We start from the raw sequence: 11,876 nt of genomic DNA on the forward strand, positions 1-11,876 counted from the left end.
CTCACAGCGCTGGGGTCATGAGTTCAATTCCTGACCATGGCCTTATCTGTGTGGAGTTTGTATGTCCTCCCCGTGTTTGCGTGGGTTTCTATCGGGGGCTCCGGTTTCCTCCCACACTCCAAAAACATACTGGTAGGTTAATTGGCTGCTATCAAAATTGACCCTAGTATCTCTCTCTCTGTGTGTCTGTGTGTGTATGTTAGGGAATTTAGACTGTAAGCTCCAATGGGGCAGGGACTGATGTGAGTGAGTTCTCTGTACAGCGCTGCGGAATCAGTGGCGCTATATAAATAATGATGATGATGATAATGATGATGTCTAATGCATGATCTGGCTCTTGTATATAGGCGATTTGCGTATATAGGTATATTAAACTTGGGACCTCTTCTGTGTTTCTTCTGTGTTAATGCAAGAAGACGCCTGCTGTAGAATGTACAAATCTTCCTAAAAAACATTCTGCAGCCAACGGCTCCTTGCATTGCCTCCTTAACAGCATGAATGTAAGTGTCGGCCTTCAAAGTGACGTACTGTTTTTCAAGGAGTCTGTATTTGTAGTATGTCGGCAATGAGAGCCTTCGCAATTAGCATGTCGGGGTAAATCTTGTCAGGAATGTCTTATTCACACTCTTGTACCCTACCCAAATATAATAGCAGCTTTTTTACAGTGTGCTGGATATTTTTTTGCGTTTGTTTTCTAACTTCTCCTGTGGTCACTTATAAATTGATTGAGCAACTTCCATTCTGTGTATCATTGCCTGCAATCAGTAGATAGTGCTTGTTCTTGTATTGCCATTTTGGAGGCTTTTAGGGTATCTCCAGGTAAGTTAGGTCAAAATTTAAAAACACATGAGTATTTGACCCAATATAGGGTCTTTTGTAGTTTAGAGTTTAAAGTACCTGAACGCAGGAGTGCTGTGAAGTGGCATGTAACTAAGATTTCTGCATCTTTTGTACAAATAGAATGTCAGCTTTGTAACTGTTTCAAAACAGTGTGCTGAAGGATTTTTCTGTGTACACCTTTTGGATTAAAGATTCTGCAAGAATTAAAGATTCTGGATATAAAATAATCAAGGTTGATTTACTAGTATCTAGATAATGTTAACACACTAACTACATTTGTGACATTATCCTTGAAATTTAGACATATTTCTAATCAAAGGTTAGGTGAAACCTAGGATTCTAGCAGATCAAATTAAAGAGGATTAAAACATTACTTAGAAACTTCATTTTAGCATAGGTTACTAAAAAGTGAATGTGTCTTTCCAACTGGAACCTTTGAAATTAACCTTGGGAACGCAGAACAGCGTAGCAGCCCAAGCAGAAAAGTGCAATTGTATAATGAAGTCAATTAACATGATCCGCAATAGCAGAATATATGTATGTAAGTTACAAGGCCATGACATTCAAATCTTTCAGCACTTCCACTTTGGAGGCTGTAATTTCAGAGCTGCCATTTAATGGGGAAAGAGAAATCTGCCATTCAGTTAACACATTGATGGCTGGGGAGGGTGGCTTCTGAAAGCAATGCATTTCTCTGCAACTGCTCATTTATGGGCAACAGAAAAACTAAGTGCAAACATGTTTATTCTTAGTGGCTCAGATAATTCAGTAACAGACTGCATAATGCTGGATAATGCTAATTATTCCCAGCACCTATATCCTGTTTGGGTGTAACAGCTACTTTACCCCTTTAAAGCACCATGGTGCTCATACAGGATGACATAAGTGACTAGTAAGTCAAGCATGGAGAATAGCTAGAATAGAGAAAAGGGGTGGGGGTGTGGAAAGGTTTCGGGGAAAGAATAGGTCACCCAAATGAAGGTAAAAACTCGAATAAAACCCTGGAGGCACACTAATCAGGCCTTAACCCAGGGAAAAAACTGGAAAAATCCCTTCATACCCTCGATTAACGCGACGAGCGGAGGAGCCTTGGGTAACCAGGAAAGGGCAAGAGGATTCCACAAAGAAGGGGTAGTGGGAGGGTAAGAGGTTGGATGTAACATAACAGATGAGGCAATAGCTAATTCCAGAACATAAGGTGAAAAAATAGAAACAAAAGGAGGCAGATTAGTATAACACCATGAAGCACTTAAACATTAGGCCTAATGTAAGCTCTGTAGACAGAAGATTTCCATCTACCTAACGACTTTATGGACTCCACAGATGACCACACTAATACCGCTAACGTAGCCGCCCCAATTCTAAAGGAATGGGTACTATAAAACAAAGGGACCCAAAAACGTTATTGACTCCTTCAAAAGGGCATTAAATTGATACCTAGTTAACTGTGAACTGTTTTTGTGCACTAAGAAAACTGGATTTTCAGGCCTGGCTAGCGTGAATTGAGTGGACAAACTAACCGGACATATTTTCTTATCCTTTTGGCCCGAATATGTAACCATCCCCCTCTACCGGCCTAGTCCATTTTGGATCTGGCTATTTTGCAATTCAGGTGATTTTCCTGTATAACAAAATCTTTAGTGAACAATCATGTGGGGCTATGCGTTTTAGACTGATCGACCAACTCCGAAACCTAAAAACACCAAAGAACGCCAGGGTAAATGCAGTGCGAAACAACAGTATCTCATAATCTCTAGCGACTTCCGAAAGGGCCCACATGAGTTGTGGTAAAATTTACAAAGTAATCAGATGCCATGTATCCGCTGTAGGAGGTCTCTCCCTTGCCCAGCCCAACACGAGAGACAGGGAATGCCTACGCTGTTGGCCTGTGGGGCTACTTTCCTGAATCTACGCCACTGAAACTGAGACAGAGCGTCTGCTATGTCATTATTGACCCCCGGGACATGGCGGTCGATAAATGTGATTTCATGGTCTAAGCAGCGTAGGATGAGGTGGCATAACAGAGCTATCACCTGAGGAGAAGACGCACTCTGCTTGTTTATGGACTGCTCTACTTCCAAATTATCTCACCAAAAAACAGTAAACAATGGGAAATAGCTCAAGGACAACAGGTTTTTAACCAATCCACTCTTGTGCCATGGCTCCGACCAAGGCTCTGCGCACCACTGCCTGTTCCAATATGCGCCAAAGCCATGAGTACCTGAAGCATCAGTGAATAGGTCATGTTATGTGCGTATTGTCGCTAACCAATAACGATTGTCGAACCTCGATTTGTGTTTCCAACGCACAAAGATTTATTCGCAAATAGTAGAATAATATGCTCAAGCGAAGTGATAATAAATACAGTCGTTACTTATCGCCGGCGCTCTGGATCCAGTGTGCAGTCATTCAATCCTGAAGTCTGAGGACAAGATGTCTGAACACTAGATGTGAAGCTGCTGCTTATATACACACAGAAATACAGTAACACAATGAAGATGGTATAGCTTGCATCTATTGGTCCAGGTCTCAGGAAGGTCCAAGGGGTTGTCAATCATTGGCTAGTTCATCCTAAGGAATCCAAAGGAGGGGGTCACCTCTCCAGGGGGTATGCTCGGCTCTTCCCGCCAAGATTCCTTAGTCTTAAGTAGTTCATAATTCCCTATCATTCATAACTTGTGTATGCACTCTGCGATTCCTTCGCAGAGTGAACCAAACAGTAGGAAATGTAAAGAGGTTTATTATGATACCACTCATGATATGATTCCTTCAACCTGTTCCATATATTTCACTAATATGCATGTAACTTTAATATAACATATAAATACTACTATATTTCGACATAACTGACTATGTGTTGCAACTACCATTAATGTGTACTATTTTATAAGTATGCGTGTTTGTGCGAGTGTATGGTAAAAGACCAATTACTGTTGCTGCCACGTGTAGTGGATGCGTACGCCCTTTCACGCCGTAGCGTGACCTTGTATGTCGTAGCGTACCGTACGCATCTTTTCAGACAAAGACAACCAAGTTAGCTCGACCTTAATTGAAATGACTTTATCCAATTTGCTGACTTTGACAGTCAAGTGTAACATTATTTATTGGAGGGGTGGGCCATATTCTCTTCCCATTGAAATCTCTTAAGAATCTCAGCCATACTTGAAGATACTTTATCTCTAATGACAAGGGAACAGAAGCGTGAGGCCTATTTCTACCAGCTGTGGCTCTTTGCAGCTCCCGGCAGAACACTCTGCCCATAGGAATAACCCTGCACGCAAAATTAATGAAGCCTAAAAGGGACTGGACCTTCCACAGGGGACAAGAGGGGGCACCCAGTGTCATTGAAATGGTATCGGATAACTTTTTTAGCTTATCTTTCAGGAGCCTGCAAAAACTTCTTGCCGAGTCAATTTCTATGTCCAGGAATGATAAGTGTTGTGTGGAACCTTCTGTTTTGTCGTGTGTCATAGGAACACCCACGACTGTAAACAGGGCCTGTGCCGATTGCAATATGTCTAAGCATATAAGGGAATTATCCGGACCTATGATCAAAAAATCATCTAGAAAATGAGCTATTCCCCTATGACCAGTTTCAGCCTGAACGCACCAGTGAAGGAAGCTGCTAAACTTCTCAAGCAAGGCACATGATATTGAGCAGCCCATGGGTAAGCAACGGTCTACATAGAATCCACAGCGGTGCCTAAAACCCATAAACTGGAACGATTCAGGATCGAGAGGTAACAGGCGAATGCTCCAAGTATCTATGTCTTTGAATCCGAGCGGGAGCCTAGCTCGACCGGTCATTTTCTTCCTAAATATCTCATCATACGCTCTCCATATGACCGGGCCGTCCTTTATGTACATGTCCCTGATCAAATGTAAATATCTACAAACCTCAATGTGTTCTTCTGGCCTAAATTTCGGTGTACACAGCTGCAAATACACAGAAACCATTTACCCACCTAGGGAATGACCTCTAATTTTCCTCACCCATACCATTTTTTTCCAAAGCTGCTGCCAAACTTTTCCTGCTAGAGGGTCGGCATGGGGCGCTCATCCATCAGAGTGAACATATCTACATAAATTCCCTGCTTAATTTTGTCTCTGGTGCTCGGCCTAATGCCACACAGCAAGTCTTCATTCTCTATACACCCTAAATCCCCAGCCCTCACTACTATATCAGGGCCCAGGGTCTGTAGGGGCTTGCTGGCCTGCTTCCCCACTAGTTGCGTCTGGAGGATTTTAATCAGTCTATGGGGCCTGTTATTGAACCCAGAGGAATCCTTGTTAGTGGTTGAAATCGGGAAGGGGGGGGCTGTGTCATGAGATTTGCGTGCAATAGAATGGTTGTTCTCACCTATTGTCGCAGACACCTCGACCTCCGACACTGCATCCACATCTAGTTCACTGGCCATCAACCGATCCACCACTGCTCCTGTCACCACTGGTAACGACTGTCCCTCCTGAGTCGCTGAAGAAATGCCTGAAGTCGCTCACTGCTCCTCTATGCGCACCCCCAATACCCAGTGCAACTCTGACACTGCAGGCGGGTGTTGGCTCTGCAAAACTAAAAACAAAGGCCCGTAAGATTCTGGCAAACCAGAGCTAACATCACCTGATACTTCTGCGTCATGTGAGGGTAAACTGGTTGGCACAAATGTGGAGGAGGCGACAGGCCTACTGCGAGCCGTAATGAAGGAATATGTGTCATATCTATCGACACCGAGACCCCGCCCCCCTCTTGTTGTGGGGGCCATAATGGTCTGCGAACCGTGAGCACTAAACCGGTGACTGGGTGACTCACTGAAGTCTGGTGGTGGAAAAGGCCACTGTGGGCTATCCCTACTGCCGCGATGATACTCAAAAACCTCTTCAGCCGCCTGATTAAAGGGGGAACTGTAACTACTGCTGGAATCCCCCAAATTCCTGTCCTGCCCTGTGTGTGAGTGCCCATATCCTGCCGCTGCTAAAAACTGCCCTCGTTTATTTGTGTAAACCAAGGGGGGGATAACTGATGCCACTGTATCCAATCCTAACCCTGATCATTACGGCTTTCGGCATAGGAGGTATTCCCCACCCCGCTCTGGCACGCGCGATCTGCGCATACACATGGTAAGAGTGGGTCGGGGCCTTCTGCATCTGAACGCCGGCAGGAGGCACTAGGCATGCTCCAGCCGGAGCCCTTCTGCCCACCATCACCTGCAGCCGCGTCCCCAAGATGGCGACAGGAATCACCCAGTGGGGGGAACGGAGACGGGCCAGCCTGGACACCGATCTTTTAGGACGGGGCATGGTGGAATAAAAGGTGATGGAATAAGGGATGGGATAGAAGGGTTGAGAGGCTGAGGGGCAATGAAGAAAAAGAGGAAAAAAGGGGGGTAGAAGATACAGAAATATTAGAAGAAACAACAACAATATTGGAAATTAATAAATTAATGCTTATATGTTTCCACATGCGTTCTCCCAGGGATATTGCAAAGCAGAAAGAGGCAGACCAAGAAGTGAGACACCCTATAAAAGAGCACAAGACCCTCCCATCCTCAATTCATTGGTCGGCCTGAATCAGGGTTAACCCATTCAGGTAAGTGCAAGCTTGAATGCAACACTGTCACTATTTAATTGCGTTCGTCTATAGGGACTCTCTTGTAAAAGGCATAGGTACCACTAAATTAATTGCAAAAACAGACTTGTATTCACTTGCCATATTATTACCATTAATATTGTTGATGATTTGTAAGGCACCACAGTACTCCTCAGCACTGGACAGTGTGGGAAAAAAAGGCATACATAAAACAGGGGCATTATATGCGAAAACATTGCATTTGAGATGAAATGGTGATGATAACAATCAAGCCGCTTCTGATTGGATGTTTGTGGATTTACCTCTTCAGCTGACAGTATTCCTTAGTGTAATTCGAAAGAGAAAATACCACTGCACCAGGTGATCGCTACTGTGATAACCAGATAGTACACAATTGTTGATCACATATAACTTATTAATACTGCTTGGTGCACTCACGCACAAAAATTCTATTGTCAGAATTGAGGAAAGGGAGAGAAAATGTGCTTTCAGGGGCACTCAGCGATCTTGTTATATATAAAATATAAATTATACTTTAAAAAGAGAATATAATCCCTTCAAATGTAATGGCGAAATATAAAACAAATAAAGTGAAACAAAAGTGGATTAAAATAGCAAAAATATTTGCTATGCCCCGCTACTTGATGTATTGCAATAATTATTGTATCAGTTGTTCATGCTTAACAATATATATTATTATGTATCACTCCACTATGAGACTGACTTGGTCAGAATGACATTGATGAGATTAGTGGTATGATCGTTTTATAATTAGTACCACCTAGACTGACTACTGCAGTTCATTGGTCATCTTAACATTGGTGATTCACAATCATATAAGTAAGCCTATCAAGGTAATCCTATATAGTTGCTATGTATAGCGTATGTAGCATACCTAATATGTTAATTGTAACTGCGTTATCTCAGTCCTATCATTGTCCAGTCTCACACTTGCATTCTATTGTCTCAAACTCAATAGAGATTAGGCGCTGTCTATGGCTGTTTAGTGGGACACCTAATAAAGTGTTTATAGCTGCTACAGAGTCTCAATCCTCCGTGTTAAATGATCACACATACACACTGAAATATTCAGCTAAATGAGGATTAAGTGCTATCTATAATTATATGGTGAAACTTGTTATATAACACCTAATATCATACTCTTAGCTGCTGCTAGATCTCGATCGTACAGTTGAACGATCTCCCACATGCCCACTGATATATTCAGCCCATTCATACAGCGCTACCTATGATAACTAATTGAGTTTACTAATAACAAGGAGTGAAAACATGCAGTAGCGAGGCAAGACGCCAACTCGCGTTTCGCTATTCTCTTTTTCAAGGCATTCCTTAGTATGGCTGAAGCGTAGCCAAATTACTAAATTAAAATTTGCATTTGCTCTGTGGCAGGAATGGAATTTTAAAGGGGAAAACAAAAGAAGCATTTAATTTAATTTGTATTTGTATTTCATTATATTTTACATAGTCAATGGGAATTCCACATTTATTTATGACACTGTTCAGCAATTACTCTCTGTTGTGTACATGAGACATCATTACATTATTATATTGTGTAGAAATAGGGTAATGCACATTTATTACTAACACTGTCTATGTTTTCTCTATCCTACACTTGTTGCTCCTGATGTAAACCTGTACACTAGTTTTGTATTGTAGAGCTAGGTGCACAGTGAGATGCATCCAGCTGAACATATGCTCATAAAAGCGTTTTTTCATGTGTACATGTTTTACTACTAATGTTTGGGCACAAATGCATCCAACTCTGCATGAGTCCCACTGCAACTAAATGTACTGTATCTGCTCTTATATGTGAAGTACTTGCTCCTAAACATTTATTACAACATCTCATCCTGTAACACAAAATGTTTCTGTATTCAACGCAAAATCTGGTATGTTAATGTGGCTAACACAAATTCAGTAAATAATTCCCCGATCCACCAAGCTTTTCCCATCAGATGGAAATATATTTTACTTTTGTAGTCATGTTGATGGCTAATCCGTCTATAAATTTGAGCCTAATCACGCAATATATGTGTAAGACATCATAAATGAAGACAGTATTTGGATGGTAAGTCTTCAAATGACCAAGTTTTAACAAGTCTCTTTACAATGGTTGACATACCCATTTTTTATTGTGTAACAGACTCTATACTTAGTGTTTTGTGGTGTAACAATAATATTCTTAACCCTACTAAAAAGTTTAAAATAAAATGTTTGGGAGTGTTCATTGCATTCAGATGTGATCCAGTCCTATGTGTGTGCTTCTCTACAAATCTAATATTTCATTGGAATTAATGGGGGAGGGGGGGTTCTAAAAAATATTCTACTGGTTACGTTATTTATCAGGTTTCAAGATTACAATCATGAAATACTAGCACAAAGAAAGAATGATACACTCACAAACTATGTATAAGAAAAATATTTAATAATTAATATGACAATTAAAATTAGAGATAGTCACTGACCCCTGTGTTTTGGTTTTGGATTCGGTTTTGGATCTGGATTGTGTTTTGGTTTTGCAAAACCGCCATTGCGTGTATTGGTTTTGGTTTTGTTTGGTTTTGTTTTGCTATTTTGTTGGAAAATCAATGTTTTTGGGCCTAAAATCGCTCGCATCCGGCCCTTCCTCTCCCAAGATGCCACCAAATGCCTTATCCAATCTCTGATCATCTCCCGCCTGGACTACTGCAACCTCCTCCTCACTGGCCTCCCCCACTCTCATCTCGATCCCCTTCGATCCGTCCTTAACGCTGCAGCTAGGCTTATTTTCCTCTCTCGCCGCTCCTCTTTTGTCTCCCCCCTCTACCTAGCCCTTCACTGGCTCCCATTCCCCTTCAGAATCCTCTTTAAGCTCCTCACACTCACCTACAAGGCCCTCGCCAACTCCACTGCGCCCTACATCTCCACCCTCCTCTCTATTCATGCTCCATCCCGCCCTCTCCGTTCTGCCTCTGACCGTCGCCTCTCTTCCCCCCTTATAACCTCCTCCCACGCGCGTATCCAAGACTTCGCCCGCGCTGCCCCCCTCCACTGGAACAAGCTCCCTCCCTCCATCAGAACTTCCCCTAATCTGTCCAGCTTCAAACGGGCCCTAAAAACCCACCTTTTTCTTAAAGCCTTTCTGTCTCCCACTTAACTTCCTACCTTATCTTCTGCCTCTGTCCCCCTACTCTCCCTCTCTCCCCTGCGTCTCTCTGTCTGTCCACCCCTCCCCTTAGATTGTACGCTCCTCTGAGCAGGGCCATCTCTCCTCCTGTTTCCACCACTTCTAACTCTGCTCTCCAGCTACTTAGCCCTCCTCCTCGAGGGTCCTCCACCCCACGTCCACGCTCGCTCCCTCCTCCCCCCTGGGGGTCTCCCTGTCTTCCGCGCCCTCCTTCTTGGGCCCCGTCGTTTGCGGATCCTCCCTCCCCCTTCCCCGCCCTCTCTAGCTGTGCCTTGAGCGTACTGAGTTGCTGTGTTTTCTGTACTGTGCTGTCTCCCATTGTATTGTGATTTTGTTTGTCTCTGTACGGCGCTGCGGATGTCTTGTGGCGCCTTATAAATAAATATTAATAATAATAATAATAATAAAATAACCCAATTTAGTGCTCCAACTGTTTCATAGATAAGTAATCTAATTGTAGAGGTAATAAATCATCCAAAAAACAGTTTAATTCCTGGTAGGTAGGCCTTCATTTATTCTACACACAAAACAAATTGCCTTCCTCTCCATCTATGCATATTGGCAATGCAGCCATTGTCTTTGGATGTATATTACACCCTACACTTATAGTTAAATATGTAAAGAAATGGAAAAAGGCAGTTTGCTTTCTGTCTCTATAGGCCACCCTCCACTTGTTTAAAAAACCAAAAAATTCAGCCGTTATAGACTGTACAATATTAATTGAAATGGACAAAGCCAGTTTGGTTTCTGGCTCTCTAGGCCCCCCTCCACTTGTCGAAAATACAAAAAAATTCAGCCGTTATAGACTGTACAATATTAAGAGAAATGGACAAAGCCAGTTTGGGATCACTCTGTCTATAACACCCTACCCTTAAGGATAAATTGCCCAAACAGCAGCCTTTCAAGACGGTACGTGATATGGAAATGCCACAAGTCCCTTTCCTCTTTGGGGGTAGATTGCACCCTACACTTACATAGAAAGTTTTAAAAAGATATTATCATCATCATCTTCAGCTTCTTCCTCACCCTCATCAGTGTGTACGTCATCATTACAGACTATCAATTCAACGCCGCTTGAATCCGCCATTAGAGAACAGTCAGTGCTTGGATGTCTTGGATGGTGAAGGCCTTCCTCGTGGAAGATGTAATTCATTTTTATAAACATAATTTTCTCCACATTTTTGGGAAGTAACCTTCTACGGCGATCACAGACTAAGTTCCCTGCTGTGCTGAACACTCGTTCAGAGTACACACTGGAGGGTGGGCAGCTTAAGTATTGCAAAGCAAGTTTGTACATGGGTTTCCAAATGGCCTTCTTTTCTTCCCAGTAAGGAAAGGGACTGTATGACATTTCCATATCAACTACCTCTTGAAAGTAATCCTCCACCATCCTTTGCATGTTTATACTCGTATTGGATGGAGTTATGGGCAAAGTGACACATTTTTTTGAAAAATCCTTCAAACCAGCCCAGATGTTAAATTGTTCATAAATATTTCTGGCTGTCAAAAGTCATATCTGTCAGCAGTATCAACCAAATCATTTTTAGCACTCCTCAGTGCTTTTGGGGTGTCCCCCATAATTGTGCATAAATATTTCTGGCTGTCAAAAGTCATATCTGTCAGCAGTATCTACCAAATAATTTTTAGCACTCCTCAGTGCTTTTGGGGTGTCCCCCATAATTGTGCATAAATATTTCTGGCTGTTAAAAGTCATATCTGTCAGCAGTATCTACCAAATAATTTTTAGCACTCCTCAGTGCTTTTGGGGTGTCTCCCATAATTGTGCATAAATATTTCTGGCTGTCAAAAGTCATATTTGTCAGCAGTATCTTACCAAATAATTTTTACCACTACAAGTGCTTTGCGCTCAGAATGGATTCAAAGCAGTCCACATATGATCAGAATGAGCAACCAGGTTCTGTCACCAGTCCTGGGGGTAAATGTATGAATCTCCGGATTCTTCATCTCCGGCGTGTTCAGCCTCTTCAGCGCTTAAATTTAAAGTGGCGCTGCATTGTAAAGGGAGGTTTCCCTTTACAATTCAGCTGATGTTAGTGTTCCCAGTATGTCATCTGGTCAAGGGGATGTCAAACTACAGAGTGTTTCGAAATCAGTCCAAAAAACAAAATAATTTTTTTTTTTACTGTGTTGAAGCGAAAAAGAAGTGTTACTGAGCAAAAGTTAAGTGCCGATAAAAAAAAAATTGCCAACATGCCATTCTACACACGCAGTGGCAAAGAGAGAATGAGGCCTTAACCTTTGGCT

Source organism: Mixophyes fleayi, chromosome 6, assembly GCF_038048845.1.
Source record: "Mixophyes fleayi isolate aMixFle1 chromosome 6, aMixFle1.hap1, whole genome shotgun sequence".
NCBI lineage: Eukaryota > Metazoa > Chordata > Amphibia > Anura > Limnodynastidae > Mixophyes > Mixophyes fleayi.